This window comes from Lepidochelys kempii, chromosome 4 (genome assembly GCF_965140285.1).
Source record: "Lepidochelys kempii isolate rLepKem1 chromosome 4, rLepKem1.hap1, whole genome shotgun sequence".
Classification (NCBI taxonomy): domain Eukaryota; kingdom Metazoa; phylum Chordata; order Testudines; family Cheloniidae; genus Lepidochelys; species Lepidochelys kempii.
Window position 1 is genome coordinate 5,564,007 of NC_136383.1, and position 18,222 is coordinate 5,582,228.

Consider the following 18,222-nt stretch of genomic DNA (forward strand, 5'->3'; position numbering starts at 1 on the left):
AATGCAACTCCTCTTGTTTAGAAAAACATCTTGTCACTTGGTTTTCAGAAACAAAACGTGCTGGTGTGACTTTTGTGGCAGAAATGCCACATTTGGGGAGGGTAGAACGCAATATTTATCTGGTGTATTCGAGCTGGCTTTTATTTCTTCTTTTAATGTCAGCTGCCGCTGTTCAGAGGTTTGGAATATTAGAAATAGTCCCAGGGGAACTGAATTAATGGGCAGAGTGCAGCTTTGGTGGCTAAAGATGCATGAGACATGCAGCTTATTCTATGGCTCTGCAGTTTATCATGTAATTTCACTCCACACATCGAGCAATATCCCTCAACTCTGTTTGGGGGCATTGATTCATTACTGCCTCTGAAGGGGAGAAGTTCAATTAGTGAAGCACAAGCATGGATCACACAGTGGAAATCAGAGGACTCTGATGGCGTCTTGGGGGTTAACCAGCAATTGTTGCGGCAATGAAAGAGAACAGTTACAGAAGCTGACTAACCACATCAGAGGGGCATATGCTGAGCTGCCGGGCACCACAGGAGTCTGCCCAGAAGGAGACGTACTCTTTAATATTCAAGATCTGATTAAATCATTGGAAAGATTCCAATATGCAAGCAGCACAAACTTTCAATTGTGTTGTTTATTAGGAGCAATGAAACTAATGGGGATATCACTTACCCCAATATACTGCAAGTGATGTTTTGAGAATGCCGTTTGGAATTTGAGGAATGAATTTCACTCATTAAGGAGCCTGATCGAAAGCCCATTGAAATCAATGGGAAAAACTCCCATTGAATTCACTGGGCTTGGATCAAGCCCTAGGTCACTGCAAAAATGGTATTCAGCCAACAACAAATCACAAATGGCTTTTAATATTGAGCTTCTGATTATTTCTGCAATTTTCCTAAGCTGTTTACTCCACCATTTGGGATGTTTTTTAACAAGTTTGAAGACCTTTCAGTTAGAAGACCAGGTGCTTTTTGTATGTTCTCTATGGTTATTTCTACTGCTTTGTCTTTGCCTGTTTTTTGCTTCTCTCCTTTCCACCTCCCCTTTCGCTAAATATAGGTATTTTAAATATGTAGGAGAAAGAAAGGCAGTTAAAAAAAGGCAAAGAATATGGAAATCAAGATACTACATGTACCTTGCAAGCAATTACAGCACTGCTACTTTTCATAAGAGATCCAAGCCAAAGCCCTGAATTTTCCAAAGACATGTTCACCTGTTCGACTTCACAAAATAGTCTCATTGATATAATTCTTCTCATTCCCTCTCAGCGTTCCGGTGTTGCTTTCAGGTACATCATTGTCCATTGCAAAAGTCATCTCAGCTGGGATGGTAAAGAAAAGTTTCTCGTTCCTCCAGTGGATGGTGAGTTTAGGTGCATAGATGATCTCTGAGCTAAGTTCTCCTTCCGAAAATGCTTGATAGCATGGAAGTTAAGGGCGGAAGCTTTGGAAGAAATGCATCTTGCTATTGTTGAATTTGAGCTTTCCAAGATGATAGAATCATAGGATTGGAAGGGACCTCGAGAGGTCATCTAATCCAGTCCCCTGCACTCATGGCAGGACTAAGTATTGTCTAGACCATCCCTGACAGGTGTTTGTCCAACCTGCTCTTAAAAATCTCCAGTGATGGAGATTCCACCACCTCCCTAGGCAATTTATTCCAGGGTTTAACCACCCTAAGAGTTAGGAAGTTTTTCCTAATATCCAACCTAAACCTCCCTTGTTGCAATTTAAGCCCATTGTTTCTTGTCTTATCCTCAGAGATTAAAAAAAACAATTTTTCTCCCTCCTCCTTAACAACTTTTTATGTACTTGAAAACTGTTATCGCCCCCTCAGTCTTTTTTCCAGACTTAACAAACCCAATTTTTTCAATCTTCCCTCCTAGGTCATGTTTTCTAGACCTTTAATCATTTTTGTTACTCTTCTCTGGATTCTCTCCAATTTGTCCACATCTTTCCTGAGATGTGGCACCCAGAACTGGACACAATACTCCAAATTTAGAACAGCCTCTCCCCTACTAGCTTTCTCCACCTTCTGAAATAAAAAAAAATTGTGTCCAATACATTCCAAGAAGTTGTTGGATAATCTGTGCCCTGCTGAGTTATTTTCCCAACCGATGTCTGGGTAGTTGAAGTCCCCCATCGCCACCAAGTCCCACGCTTTGGATGATTTTGTTGTTTAAAAAAGCCTCATCCGCCTCTTCTTCCTGGTTTGGTGGTCTGTAGTAGACCCCTACCAGGACATCACCCTTGTTGTTTACCCCTTTTATCCTTACCCAGAGACTTTCAACAAGTCTGTCTCCTATTTCCATCTCAACCTCAGTCCAAGTGTATACATTTTTAATATATAAGGCAACACCTCCTCCCTTTTTCCCCTGCCTGTCCTTCCTGAGTGAGCTGTACCATTCTATACCAATATTCCAGTCATGTGTATTATCCCACCAGGTCTCTGCGATGCCAACTGTGTTATAGTTATGTTTATTTACTAGCATTTTGAGTTCTTCCTGCTTATTCCCCATACTTCTCGCATTAGTATACAGACATCTAAGATACTAATTTGATTCTCTCTACCTCTCCTTTTCTCCTCTCTTCTCTCTCCTTTTTCCCTGCTACAACAGCCCATGGGCCTATGATGGGTTTTTCTTGTCAAAGGCCAGAAATTTGGCCAACATAGAGCTTAGCTGCTCTTGGGTCCAACTGGTGCCCAGTGGGGTCACGTTCCACAGAAGCAGGGGAACTAAGGCCCTAGTTCAAATTATGAGTCTTAAAAGATTTCCCGCCGATGTTTTCAGGTTCTCAGCCTTGACACACTACTTATGCCATTGTGGATCTTCCTCAATGATTCTCTGCATCAATGATTCTGTCATGCGCAGTTCAGAGATGGCAAGACCTCCCCAGTGGTCTTGAAAAGGGTGATGAGATCCATGTTGCCAACATCAAGGAGATCCTTATAATGAAAGGTATGAGAGGAGAGCTCTGGGACTTTTATTCACTGACTCTGGTGCGGCTTTATTTTGGACACCCATTGGAACAAATGTGGGGACGGGAGGGGGAGAGCTGGCCCTTTAAAGGTTGACCTCCACTAGGTAGCTGGAGCCTAGGTTCTAGAGTGTCTAATCCTGGCCCTGACAAAAGCTGCCTGAATCTCACTCGTAAACCTTTGGGGATCACTTCCAGACACTATTGGCAGTTGGGTTGTGAGGTGATCTCGGCTCTGGGGTACACACAGTCGAAGGTGTTGCTCCTGCTGCTTTTCCTAAAAGGTTTTTGAATATGTTGCTTGTTCTGGAACAATCTCTGATTGCCCACAGCCATCTTGGGGAGGGAGTTAAGTGATTTACAACTCGGGGACCTTTACCTGGCTGCTTTGCTTCTAACACTTGAGGAGCTTCTCTAATGAAGAGAGAGTCAGAAGCTATATCAACACTACAGCTCATGTTGGCATAACATATGTTGCTCAGAGGTGTGAATACCGCCCCCACCCCACTCCGAGCGATATAAGTTAAGTGCTGGTGTGGACATCGTTACGTTGGCGGGAGAGATTCTCCCACCAACACAGCTGCTGCTGCTCGCGGAGGTGATTTTATCATGCCCATGCGCAAGCTCTCTCCCATCGGCATAGAGAGTCTTCACCAGATGGTGCTGTATCATTATATGTATAGTCAAGCTGACTTTTCAAAAATGGTGAAGCTTTGAGTTCTTAAACTATGTGTCCTCATACTGTAAACTTTATTTAACTGCTGTGATGACGGTCACGTGCATTTTCACATGCTACATACGTTGAATTCCCTTGCGGCTCTCTGCTGCTCTGTGCAATTGCAGAGCGGCTCTTTCACTGTTAAAGGTTGAGTGTCACTCGTCCACAGGATCATTCGCTGTCCCAGACTTCTCTCCGATAACAAAGCGCAGATGCAACAAAATCCCGTCGAGCAATTTGCCTGCCTTCTTTGCTTTAGCTTGTTAGAAACAAAAGGCTGCATTCGGCCCTCAGCCCGAATATTGTTCTAACCCAAGTTAGTTTGCTAAGAGGCATCTGTGAGTGTAACATGGAGATGCCACTCTGTGCATGGGGAATGCCAGGGAACTGGAGCCTCCAGAATGCCTATGAGTTCATTATTATTAGTTCTGTATCCCCACAAGTCTACTCCCCATGAATATTTGATAAAGCCCAAGAAGGTCACTACAGCTTGTTTACTCTACATTTGGCATTTCTGCATTTCCCTGCTCTGTGTGCATGTGTGATTTTTAAAAAAAAATCTTTTAACCATGGTGCCAAGCCAGCTCCTTGTCTCTCTTCTGCCTCCTCCCCACCCCCACCCCCTGCCTCCTTGTTAATTCTGAAAACAGAAAAACAGGAGGATCTGATTATTCATTACAGGTGAAGAGCTGCATCTATTATGAGAAATTTGGACTCTGAACCCATCTCATGTTTTGTTGGTGTGTGTTTGCATCATTATGGAAACAAGTTAGGTCGTCACAGTTTTTGTGGTTGTTAATATCTCAGATGGCTCTAACAGTGTTACTGGTGTGTGGGCTTACGCGAGGGTAGGAGAATTATAATTCTTTTAGACTAAAACACATACTTTGCAGCTAGGTTTCACCTTTTATCCATGGATCCCAGTGCTTTACGCATAGCCCAAGGTCCAGTGTGTTCCAGCAGTGGGAACTACATGTTCTGTACTCCAAACTGCTGTACACTGGGAGAACTTCCTGGGGGTCCTGCCAGCAGGTCCCTTCTGCCCTCCCACTTGGAGGTTTCGGCAATGACTGAAGCTAGGAGCATGGGGCAAGCCAGCTGATAGGAGGAGGCTGCTGGACTGTCATCCTGGTCTGTTTCCTTACAGAATACAACCTTGTTCCTGGTGGAGTGTGTGAGTGGGTCTGGTCTGAGGGAAACACACTCTGACATGCAATGCAGAGCACTTTGAGGGGCCCAGTTTTTCAAAGCTCTGTAAAAAAAAAGCCCCAAGGCAGACTTACCCTGTCTTGCAGAACCTAATACTGGGCCAGTGAACAGGAGGGGTGGAGGGTTTCACAGGTATGAATGAAATCTCACCATAGCCGTAGGCGAGAGGGAAGCATTATTTTTACACTCAGTGCACAAAGGAGGAAACTGAGGCACGGAGTGAGGCAATCACCCAAGATTGCACACCAAGTGGAAGAGCTGAGTGTATCCAAGAGGGTGGATTCCCAGTCCTCTGCCATTAAGAGTGCTTCTTTTGGCCAGCTGAAGGGCACAATGCAAGCACAATACTGCTGCTGTTTGCAGCTGAACTGTCCTTTCAAAACCAAACTTTTTGAAAACCTCCCCAAACACAACTCCCATCTGTTGTCCAGCAAGGTGGGCACACTGTACCATGGCATGCTGTCTGACATAGCTTCAGCAGTGAACTGAGTATCTCTCCATAGTCCTGCAGATAAACTTCCCTGGGAAGTGACAGCAGAAGCTGGGAGTACAGGAATGCCTTATATAGGGAGCCCAGAGGAAGTTGAAATCAGTAATGGGGAGTATTAGGGAGAGAGTGAGAATAACTCACCTTACCTGATCACTCTCATTACAGTGTGTATGGTAACACCCATTGTTTCATGTTCTCTATGTATATAAATCTCCCCACTGTATTTTTCCACTGCATGCATCTGATGAAGTGAGCCGTAGCTCACGAAAGCTTATGCTCAAATAAATTGTTAGTCTCTAAGGTGCCACAAGTCCTCCTTTTCTTTTTGTGGATAAGCACGGCTGCTACTCTGATAACTGGAAACAGTGAGGCTCAGAAAAAGGGCCAGGGTAAATGCAAGAGGAGTGGGGAAAATGTATACAGACCGAATGGCTGAGGGATATGGCCCTGCAAAGCTGTCTCAGGCAAGGGGCCAATGAGACTTGCTGTCCTGCCGTCTCTTGTTCTGTTGGTATCAATGTTAACCTGTTATGAAGCCAGACTGCCCATAGACCATTCCACACCCATTCCTGTGAAGACATTGCAGCTGTAGGTCATTGCTCTGATTTCACATGCTGAGGGAGGGTCTTTTGATTTTTAGCTCTTCTTTAACTGGCATAATGCGAAGCAGTTGGCTGTTCATTTTTCAGATGAACCTATGAAGTTCAATAGTATTATTGTTGGCAGATAAAGAAGAGAAAGTCGCCTTCACAGGAGGCATCTTTGGTATCTTTGGTGGCAGGGGCTGTGCCTTTAAGGACTGAGCTTCCCAGACAAAGAGTCTGGACAGGGCCTGGTGAAGCTCTTACTGTGCGCAGCCAGTTGGAGCCAGACATCAAATAAAGCAGAGTTCCTGCAAGCACTTTAAGCACTGAACACTACCCTGTCCACCTAGCCGACTGCTGTGAGAACCAAGCCTTAAAAGGATGTTGCCAAAGTCCTTTTGAGGTTGTTTCTGTCACAGCATTTGGGGTCTGCTGGGAAATTGCAGCGCCACAGAAAATACAAGGGCCCCCCTGTCCACTACTTCTATAGTACTGTGTTTTGTGCACTACTTCTATAGTACTGTGTTTTGTGTGCCCCTGCCTATGCTCTAGCTATTCAGACTGCAGCTGGGTGAAGTTTTTCATCTGAAACTTTTTTTGGCAAAACATGCAGATTCGGCAGTACCGAAACGTTTCATGGATTCATGTAGGTTTCACCGAATTGTTTCAGTCAAAACAAAACAAGTAACACCTAAAAATCAAAACATTTCAGTTTTCAGTTCAAAGCAATTTTTTTTTAATTTCAAAACTTTCTTTAATTTTTCTCCTGTTTAAAAAGTCAAGCTTTAAAAAAAAATGATTGGAACTGAACCAAGAGGTTTAATTTTGGGTGGAACAAACTGTTTCATTCCACCTAAAACACATTTAAAAAAAACCCCACTCTTTGATTCACCAACAATTTCAAATAGTTGGCACTTAGCAGGCTGAGGTCCTAATCCTTTGGGTTTCCTAGGGAGACTCCCAATTATGAGTGCTAGGGCCTAGACTGAGAGGAAGAACTCATTCCATGTGGACAACTGAACAAAGAGCTGACGGTCATCAGTTAAGTTCACCACTGAACTGGTCTTGACAGGGCCTACTCTGAAGTCACTAATCTAATGTAATCTGCCGAAGGAGAGGAGAGGAAGAGTCGGTAGGTATATTGAGTGAGAAGCTCAGTATTTAGGGGTTGATTTTCAAAGGCACAAGTAGCAATTATGTGCCCAACAGCATTTGAAAATCTCCTTAGCACCAACTCAGCAAGGTGTCAAGCTTGTGACACGAGGAGTCTCAATGCAACTTGTGTGCTTAAAATTAGGCATGTGTAGTGTACCTCGCTGTTAGGTACTAGGGGGACAGGTGCCGTCTAAAAAGCTATCATGCGGACCAATAGTCTCTCCTCCTTTCCTTGCGCTCCCGTTCAGATGTACCACATTAATTCTTCTCAGATTATCCTAGCAGTAGGGAAAAACTATCTCGTGTGGCTTAGTGGAAAAGCACTAGGCTGGGTTTCAGGAGTTCTAGTCCCAGCTCAGCCAGCGGCCTACTGTGTGATTGGGGGGCAAATCACTTCCTGTCTCAGTTGCCTTATCAGTAAATGGGAATAATGTAAAGAAACCTCCTTTGTAAAATGCTTTGAGATCTGTGGATGAAAAATGCTATATAATTAATACCATTATTTGTTCTGTGGTCATACAGAACCGAGTACAATGGGCTCCTGGTCTATGGCTGGCACTCCTAGTCACTGCTGCAATTCAAATAAATCATAAGATGGATAAAATAAACCAGATATAGGTTACAAACTTTCCATTTGTTTAATAAATAGAAGACATGATTGGTAGAGTTTCCTAAGGGAGTGATCAGAAATAGTAAACATTTAATGTCTGAATTTAACAGGCTAAAACAGATGCTGCAGCGAAGGACCTGCAAGTGTTTTATGTACTGAAAGACAAAGCAAAATGGCTTTTATTTAGCGATAATAGACTGAAATACAGGCTTCGGATTATCAAAACCCAGCATCCAATGAGTGATTTTCTTTTCATGTGACTCTCCTTTCCTTGTCTTCACTACGGAAAAAGGTGTATTCTTACTGTGTGAAACTGAGTTTCCAGTATGCATTGCTGAATCCAGAGACTTTTATTCAGCAAGTAGGTCCAGCTGGCTACCAGGTATATAAGGCTTTGCATGCTGTAATCCATCATCAATACGCACAACACTCACCTTGGTTCATCTCTCTTGCTCCCCTGCTCCTTCACTGTCCCTATTTTCACTCCTCCTTCCTACTACATGCTCCTGTTTTTCTGCAACAGAAAATGTACACAATCAGGTGAATAAGGGCCTATTTCCCATTGGGAATAGCAGTGGGAGGAGAGCTGAGTGAATGTGTATTGATAAAGAGTACATTTACCGACAAATGCATTTTTGAAGTCACCAAAACTATTTGTGAATGTGGGTTGAATCTGGCAAATAGTTTTGCCTGGAAAAAAAAAGTGACCCCCCCCCCCCAAAAAAAAACACGTCTGTTTCATTTTGACAATGTCTAAATGAAACATCTCGACTTTTTTGTTTAGAACTGTTTTTTAGCTAAATTTTGAAGTGAATGTTAAAAGTATAACTCCCGCACCCCACAAAAAAAATACCCCGACCAAAACAAAACAAAAAAACAAAATACTTCATTTTGGGTCCAACATGTTTCATCCCTCACCCCCGCTTGGTTTTCATCTTGGCATGAAACAAAATCAGCTTAGTTGAAACCAGATTTCTTTTTCTTTCTTTTTTTTTTTCCTAAAAAATCCATTATTCACTCAGCTCTAAATAGGCTTAGGACTGGGCCCTAATGTGCTGCATAAAAGAACTAAAGTAAGGATGTTATTGAATTCTGTGCTCCTGTATATACTGACATAAATTGTACAAACTGGCCGTTTATTGACTGACTGTGACATATTCAGACGTGATTAGCATTGGTCTAACTCTGCTCCCTTTGAATGTGGCAATTTCCCATTGATTTCAGGGGGAGCAGAATTTGAGCCACACTGAGTGCTTTTGAAAATCCTCCCCTTGATGCTATCTTGTGAAAGAAATGCCTCCAGAGTCCGCTTTACAAGGGATGCTGAGATTGGGGAGTGCAGATCAAACATTACAAGGACTTCTGGAGGTTGGGGTTTTACTTCGGTAACGTACTGAACAATTATTCATTTCCAATGGTCCAATGAATTCATTCCCTTTTCATCAAAAGTTCATGCTTTTAATATTGAATCAAAAATGAAAAAAATCAATTAAATACCAGATCACGGTGACAAAGCTAAATTTCTCTTGCCAAAATTTGAACATAGGGAAGAATTGTTTAAGGAAAGAATTATTCATTTCCAAAATGTCCTCATTTCCATGAGAGCTCATTTCTCGTATTTAATTAAGTGATGTTGTGAATGATATCCTATGCTTATCGCAGAATGAAAAAGCCTCCACCCGCCCTCCCCCATTGTTTTGAATATTTCAGCTAATTAGAGAAACAACACTTTTATGTAGGAAGTATTATCTAACACTGTAGAACGTAATTCCTGTTTTATTTCGGGGAAGGAAAAGAAGAGAGGCTAATGGAGGAAGAAATGTTTAAATAAACAGCTTAGAATAAGTACAGATGCTCAAATGGGTCTTTTTATTCATGAGGCAGAGGTTCATCCCACGATGGAGCCTAGATTTTTTCTCTCTTACTATCCTCCTTTGGATTGTTGAAGCATAGCGGAGCTATGATTGAACACGTTTTCTAGCATATGAGTGGCAGATTACACATGGACTACAGAACAGGACAGAATAATCCAATGGATGAGCCATTGTGCTGGAAAGCACAAGCTAGTAAATTTCAAAGAGGGCCAAGATCATCCTCTTTCATGTAAAAAAGCCCTCAAGGAACAAGATAGGCACAAAAAATAGTGCTGAGGGCTCGGTGCGATGTTACGCAGTGGCACCACATGATAGGGTGTTTGGAGGGCCAGGCAGCCTAGTGGTTAATGCACCTGGCCTCTGGCCCCTTGCCTCTCTGTCTGAGCAGTATAGGTGCCTCATTCCTTATCCTAGGCTAGCAATGTTCTGGCCTCCAGCTGCCTCTCGGCTTCGGCCCTTAAGGGGATCTGGTAGGAAGACCTGGGCTCTCCCTCTCCCAGCCCAGGGCTCTATGGGAAGCAACGGGCAGACCGTTCCTGCAGAGAGTCTAAATGCGCTGTTCTGGGCTACTTCCTATCTATATGTCCCTTCAGTTTGGGCCATGGCCTCTGTGTCCAAACGGTCATTCGCTTAACAAAAAGCGTCCAAAGGATCAGGGCCCTGCAGGATCTGCTGGTGCTCAAAGAGAATGGTGGTTGGAGAAGGAGTTGCCTGTGGGTCTTACCTGCTTGGTGGTCCCCTCTCAGGCTGTATGGCCTCCTGAAGAAGAGATCCTCCATCTTGCAGCCTGGGCTTCTGAGCCCCTTCTAACCCACTCCTCCAGCCAGAGCACGCTAAGCACACCTGGAGGCACGGGGTACCTGGGCCCAGTATTGCCTCCCACCCCCTTCAGGCCTGGTGTGGGGTCTGTGTACCCTGTCAGGCACCACTGCACAAGCTGTGCTGCTACAAAGGAGTTGTGGGAAGGTCTAATGCCACCCTGGTGACACTCACTGGTGCGCTGCTCCTCCCAGTAGCCTCCAGGACAGGGACAAGCTTGCAGGAGGGGTGGGGAGTATCAGTGCTGGATAGGGTGGGAGCAGGTGCAGCCAGGCTGGTTCTGTGCCCTGGCATTTCCTCACTGCCACAGGTCCCATAGGAGTGTAGCAATGCGGTGTGTGAGTTAGAGCAGGCCTCAGGAGTGCCATAACCAGCAGTGTGGTCCCGGATGGACCCCAGCACCCCCATCACAGTGAGAGCACAAGCCACAACCCCTCACTTCCTGAGCTGGGCTGATGGGGGGAGAAACGCACCCAAAAGCTGGAGAGTGCTATGTGTAAGCGGGGGAATAGTCCCGCTATTGTGGAGAACTTTCCTGGCTTCTGCATTACCCCGGTGAAGTGGGCTAGCGAAAAGATCTGAGTCCTCGCTCCCACTTCCTTTACCCAGTGGCCTCCCTGCCCTTGAGGACTCCCCGTCCACTCTCCTGTCTGGCAGAGTCCTCGTAACCCCAACAAGGCTGGGCCCAGGATTCCTGGGGGGCTCGACCCCCAACCCTGCTGCGGTCACCTGAGGCAGGGGCTAGGGTGTCCCCACTACGGGGTACTCTCTCTGCAATGGGCACTTCTCTGACCCACTGACCGCTACATACAAGTTAAAGCAAATGCAAGTTATTTAATCCACAATTAATTTTAAAAAGAATAAGGAAAAATGGGAAAGGTTAAAGGAAACACATCACCCCGCTCTGTGGCAGGGAACATGACAAACAGCGTCTCGGGAATGTCCGGACAGTTCACAGTCTGTTCCTTGTAGGTCCCAGACCTCCTGCTCCGGCCCTGGCTGTGTTGCAGGGATGCTGTGGGTCGGACATTTGCTCTGGTGGTGGCCACACGCTCTCAGGCTCTAAGTGGTAGGACGCTTCTTCCCAGTGTTGCCCCGACCCTGTCGGGGTTATGATCCAAGCCTGGCCTGCAGAGCCCCTTGGCTGAGGCGTCTCCCTGTGCTGGGCCTGCTGCCCAGGGTCCCCCTCGCTCTCCCCAGCTGCTCACTGCTGCTGACTGCTCCAGCCCCACCGCTGCTCACCACTCACAGCTACTCACTGCTCCGGACTGCTCCAGCCCCAGCTCCACCACTTGGTCTCTGCACCACTGCTGCTCTTTCTCCAGCTCCCTGGGCTGTTTTTCTGGCCCCTCTGCCTCTGGCTGCTGCACTCTGCATCCAGGACAGGTCTGCTCTGCAGGCTGCTTCTGTGACTCTGCTCCCAGCGCTGACCTGCTTCGTGGGCTGCTTTTCTGGCCCCTCTGGCTCTGGTTGCTGCAGCTCTGCTCCCAGGGCAAGTCTGCTCTCTCTGGGCTGTGCCTCTGGCTTTGGGGCTGCAGCTCTGTTCCCAGGACAGGGTCTGCTCTCTCTGGATCTGGCCCAGCTCTGCTCCCCAGCTCAGCTTGAGCCCCTGCTTTCTCCTTAGCTCTGCCCCACGCTGTCTGACCCAGGCAAATCCAGCTCACATGGAGGACGGGACCTCCCTGGCCTCCTGACTCCATGATTAGCCTGCCCACCCTGTCATTCAGGCTGACCTGGAGCATTGGCCTCTCCCCATTGTTCCTGGGGACTATCAGTCTCAGGGTCCTGGTTTCCCATAGACCCTTCCCCTTTTAGTACTGGGAGTTAGCCAACCAAAAGACCCTCACTGAATGTTAGTAAGGGGGCAACAGTCCCCTTACATATGCATGCTCTGTCACCCTCCTAGCTCTGTGCTCTGGCCCAGTGGGAGTGGTTATGTCCAGTCGCAGATGAGGAGCGGTGTCAGAACTGCCGTCGCATCTCTTCCTTTCTTGTACTTGCCAGGATCCCCTTGACTCCTGGGTGATGCCAGCAGGATACAGCCATGCTCAGGGGCCTCTCCCTTGCCAGTAGCGAGCCAACTGATGCCATCAGCCCAGAGTGGGCAGTGGATGGTGTGGCAGCACTGTGTAGGCCACGGGGTGCAGTAGATGGTGCCTGTTGCAACACGGAGCGATGGAGCCAGGGACTCCACTGTAGGTGACACGTCTGAACAGGCTGGTGTAACCAGAGTCCCCGCTGCCAGCACATTGCATCGCCAGCTAGGGGGGTTGCTGTAGGCGTTCTGGGCTGGCCCTGAATGCCGGCGCTGGAGGGCTCCGGAAATGCTCAGCAGTGCACAGCAGCTGTGGGTGTCACTTCCCAGCAGCGCTGTGACGTCCCGTGCCACGAGCTGCGCAGACATGGGCGCTCCCTGCCAAAACACCATGTCAGGTTGTCTAGACCAAGGTCCCGTTGTGTTCCTCTAGCAGCTGGTCTTGGTCTCCAGTTTTCAGTGAGAGAGGTTCGGTCTAATGGTCTGTGCATAGGACGGAGTTCTTGTCCTGTCTCTAACACGGAGGCCACTCCATGCCAGGGATCCCAGGATCTGGGGAATGCCAAGGCAGTTTGTTTGGACTGCAGCCGTAGCACACTAGTCTTGCCAAGAAGTAAAGAAATCCCACCCTTTCATGAGGATGTATGCCCATGTTTGAGGGTTTGTGTACGTGACAAAACTTAACCAGTTACCCTGGTTAAATTATACAGGGTATAGTTAAACCACTCTCATTATACCTATATAACTCCCATGTGGACATACTTATTCCAGTAGAGAGTGGCTTTTTTCAGTTTATCTTCAATCATCTACGCAACATAAGCTAAACCAGAAAAATGCACTCTGATACCAGAGTAAGTGTCCACATGGCGAGTTAGGCAGGTATAATTATAGCCGTTTAAATTAATAATTTAGCTACTACTGGTATAACGTTTCCATGTAGACAAGCCCTTGGTATGGCTGCAGCATGCTTTTTCAGTGAACTCAAAGTATCAGTTAAAATCTGCAACTCCCTTCTCCCTCTTCCATGGTGTGAGAGTGTCCAAAAAAAAAAAAAAAAGGCCAAATGAACAGAAGCAAGTGTGGCAAGTCTAGGAGCAGAGGGCTGTGAGAATGACTTCCCCTACTTTTGAACTGAGCCAACGAGTCATTCCTTATTCTGTCCTTGAAAAATAGCAATACCGTTCTCGTGAAGGTTGTTTAGAAAACATGAGGTTGCAAAATGGAAGAGTGGTGTGTGTGTGCGTGTGTTGGCGGGAGTGGGCAGGCAATTTTCCACTGTTCTTCTCCGGTGGTTGGACTGCTTTATTTAGCCTTAAAAATGGGCTCCGATGGAAACAGCTGAGCCTGTTTAGCTGACTTCTTTTAAGAGCAGGGTATCTGCCACAGGGTGCTTTGCACATTGCTCTGACCCAACTGGTTCTGGCGGCTCTTGGCAACCCGATGCTGCACTGGGTGGCCCGTGGGTCCAACCCAGTCTGGCAATCTCTGTGTTCCCCTGTGTGTTCAGAAGTGACACAGTATGGAGTGTAAGCTTATTACAGGCAACTAATGGATCCTCAGTCACACTTTGTATTAAGCTTCCATTTAAAGAGAATTAATACATGTTGAACAGATGTTTTAATAGACAGTTAACGTTAATCAATAGGTCAGTAGGTTGCTTGCAACTCTGGCTTATAATCATCTGGAACACATGCTGCCACTATGTTTCCAGTCATCTATAACACCTAGATATTATAGTGCTCAAGTCTGCAAGGTGCCTATCAATCATATATTAACCCATTATAAACCACTCATGTATGGAACGTTAATACAAAGTGTGAACAGATTCTGTGTGCAGGCAGGGCAGAGTAAGTATTTTAGAAGCCTCATTTGTGTGGCCTTTAATAACTCAGGATCCTTATGCTAAAGGAGCTCTAATGAGGGATGCTGTCAGAACACCTTGAAAGCAGCAGATACAGAACTCAAGTGGTAAGTGGGAAGGGTCAGAGCCGGCAGGAGAGGACACGGGTGAGAGACAGAAGCACAATCTGGAGCCGTGATTGAGTGTCGACAATGGGGACATTTTCTTAAATGTGATCGGGGGAAATTGCAACCCAAATGATGATGATTTCCCCTCCGGGAGCCAGCAAGGCTGGTTATTGGAGGAGCAGGAGCCCGTGGTGATAGATGCGGTTGAGCTGTTCTCTGCCACTCAGTGTAATCACCCAAGCCGGCCTGCTGAATGCAACTCGGACATTTCACTTGACCTGATTACAGCAGCGAATGGTTCTAGCCCAGATTGGTTAGCTGGGAGAGGGCATTGTGGGTCCTTCTCACGTGCTCCCCATATACTTTTACCCGATCCTCAATTTTTCTTTAATCAGCAAAACATTTTCCTCTAAATGTCCCATGGTCAGACTGAGATTAATCTTTGTGAACAATCCATGAGAGCTCCTGGGAAGTGGCTGGTGAGGATGTTTCCTCTGAAGATTCCTGTCCCCGAATGGTAGAAGAGGGGTGGGTGGCTTCCCATTGTAAAACCCTGCTACCTGGCTGGGGGGACAGACCCATTTGTTCCATTCAGAGTTGCGGAAGGGAGAGGAATATGTGTCTGTCCCTAATATTCAGCGGCAGAGACACATTCATGGCTTTCTCTCTCCTTTCTTCCTTTGTCAGGGGCTCATCCCCAGGTTGTCCTGAAGAGCCATGATTCCTCCAGGAGCTGGGGAAGGCCACAATGACCAGTTCATCAAAGGTGGGGGGTAGTATAAAGGGAGGTCTGAGACAGGAGGATAGTGAGCTAGGCTCTGTATTTTGGGTTGGCAGGGATCAAGAAAAGGGATAGCGAGCTTTTAGAGGGTAATGGTGAGGTGCAAGGGTTGACAGAAATGGGGGCAAGGCCTGAAAACGTTCATCTACTTTAGATCAACTGCGCCAAAGAATCAAGATTTTGGCCTGTTGAGGTGACCGAAAGCTTTGAACTAGGGCTGGGCCAAAATCACAATCCTCAGATTATGCAGAAAGTCAGCCTCTGAGGGGAATGTTGTGGCCCGAACCCCTCTCTGCTCTGAACCTCGCGGGATTCCAGCCAGCTGTTCCAATACAGGGTGAAAAATACGCCACTGAAGTCCCACAAAGTCTGTGTCGGTGAAGTTCCACTTAAAGCCACTGTGATGCCCAGACCTTGCACTGGCTGTTTGAATGGGCGAAATTCAGCCCTGTGCAGAATGTAAAGAAATAATTGGCTGAAGGCCTTTTCTTTTTGGATTTCTGTCCAGTGGGAAAGAACTATGGGGCTTTGTAATCTATATTGCTCCCATGACTGGTGCTAGAAGGATGCGAAGAAGTGTTGATGTGCAGGTGGATTTCTCCCTCCCCGGCCTTGAATCTACCATCTTCTTCTCTTTTAAAATGTATACTAAGGGCACCCCCTGCTTCAGATGGGCATTCTTGGGAGTGGAGACTGCATCAGACCGGCACCTGAATAAGTAATAATGAATGAAATATGCAAACACTAACGTTCTGTAGCCAAACTCTCAGAAACTTTTCTCTTCAATATAGGATCAGGATTTTATTTTTAATTGATTTTTTTTAAAGTGCTAAACTAAGCTAAGCTAAGCTGCTGCACTGTAATGAGAGGAAACAGAAGCGGAAAACTAAGAGAATGTTACTTAAACAAATGAACAGATGCAGAGAGTGGAAATGCAGCAAAGCAAACAAATGAATAGTTGGAGTAAACAACCTAAACGCAAATGGAAAGAAACAGGAAGGCTCTTAACATTCTAGTTGAGCTAAAGCAAATCCCCCCACGTTCACATATTTTTATACCCATGCTCACAATGATGAACCTCTTTTGAGAGTCTAAAATATAGATGTATGAATTCCCCCAGCTTTACAGTCCTTGTTATATTAGTTCATTTTGCCTCATACTGCTCCTGTGAGACAGATATTATCTCAATTTCACATGAGGAAACTGAGGCACGGAAAAGCAAAATGACTTGCTCAAGGTCTCTCGGTGAGTCAATAGCAGAAAAGGGATCTCTCAAGTCCCAAACCACACAACCTGTCCTTAACATGATTAAAGACAAAAACACTCCATCACCTGGGGGCAAATGCTTTTCATAGAGCTATCGGTTCATATCAGAAATATCAGTCCTTGTCCTCAAAGGAAGCCTGCACAACACCTTGAAAAGTTGAGTCTGGGCATTTAAATTCATAAATTCTTCTAGACACTAAAAATCACGATTCTAGCAGACCACACGGCTCATTATATCAATTTGTAACCTATGGACCCTTTGTCCTATGACTGAGGAAATGTTAATTGCTCACTTCATTTTACGTGATTTCTTGCAACCTGTGTTAACCCCTTATGCGTAACAAGCTGTCTCACCTTATATTTAGCTGTGACACTCTAGTTACCTTTCCCAGACCTGAAGAAGAGCTCTGTGAAGCTTGTCTCTTCCGCCAACAGAATATCTTTCCTCAGCCACCTTGTCCCTTTCACAACCTTTCTTGAAGCAAAAGGGCCGAGACAATGTGAGGAAAATCTGCTCCTGCGGTATCTCCTGGTGGAAGTGTGCATACCCACACTGCCACCGACATTCCACCCAGTTCTGCAGATGAGAGTGGCAGGTTTAGTTTGGATAAGCTGCCTTTGGTTATGCACTTAAGCCCAGCCAAACTTTTAAAACATTCATCCGTCGCTAAAATAACCACCTAGAATTTAAAGACCCAGTCTTGGATAGCTCCTTTCTATGCCATGCAGGATATTCTAGCTCCTCCTAGTTTTATTTGCTAAACACCACCACAGGATAGCTCTTTGGTTTCTTATATTCAAGTAGCACCTACAGACCTCAACCAAGATAAGGTTCCTCTTGTGCTAGGTGCTATAGAGACACATATTTGATGGTTCTCAGGACATCCATGACTGAGAGTCACCTTGTTAACCCCTGCCTCCAGGGCAAGAAAGTCTTGCTTGTACCTGTCTGGGTATCAGCTTCCTAACACGTCCTTCCTATCAGCTTCCTAACAGCTTTCTTTTTTAAGGTCAGGCTTGACAAAGCCCTGGCTGGGATGAATTAATTGGGGATTGGTCCTGCTTTGAGCAGGGGTTTGGACTAGATGACCTCCTGAGGTCCGTTCCAACCCTGATATTCTATGATTCTATGACACCAGCCTCTCCTTTAGGTTATGCCAGCCCCATGCCGCCTTTCAGGTTAACAATAAGCATGACCCAAGACCTTCTGAAGCATTCCCTGGTGCTATGCAGCCCCTGATGGTTTCTCAGAGAAATCCCAGATCCTCTGCACTCAAAGGTGCAGTGTACCCCATTTTACCTTAAACCGCCACTCTTGTAAAACACAGACAGGAGTAAGTTTATTTAAGAAAGAATTAAGATTAAACTAGAAGTGAGAGAAACCAGCGGAAATAACTGGCTACAACACAAAGTCATAAGCCGTGAACCTGGGTCTACACTTATCAAGAGTCACCTTTCCTGTCCCAAAGTAGGGTCCCCCTAAAGTTCAGTCTATTGCACAGCTGGCTGGTTCACAAGAATCAGGGATCCAAATATTCACAAAAGATTCCTTAAGATGTCCCCACAGTGAATGGTGAGCGAGCTTCTTTGTCCTCTGTGTAATACTGAAACAGCCTTTTGATTCTATTCACAGATAGGGCAAACCTCTGTCTTGTAAAGTTTCTTTTTCACCTTTAAGTGGCTTTGCCTGTTTCTCGTTGCCTCTGATGGATTCCCACTGAAAGTCTTA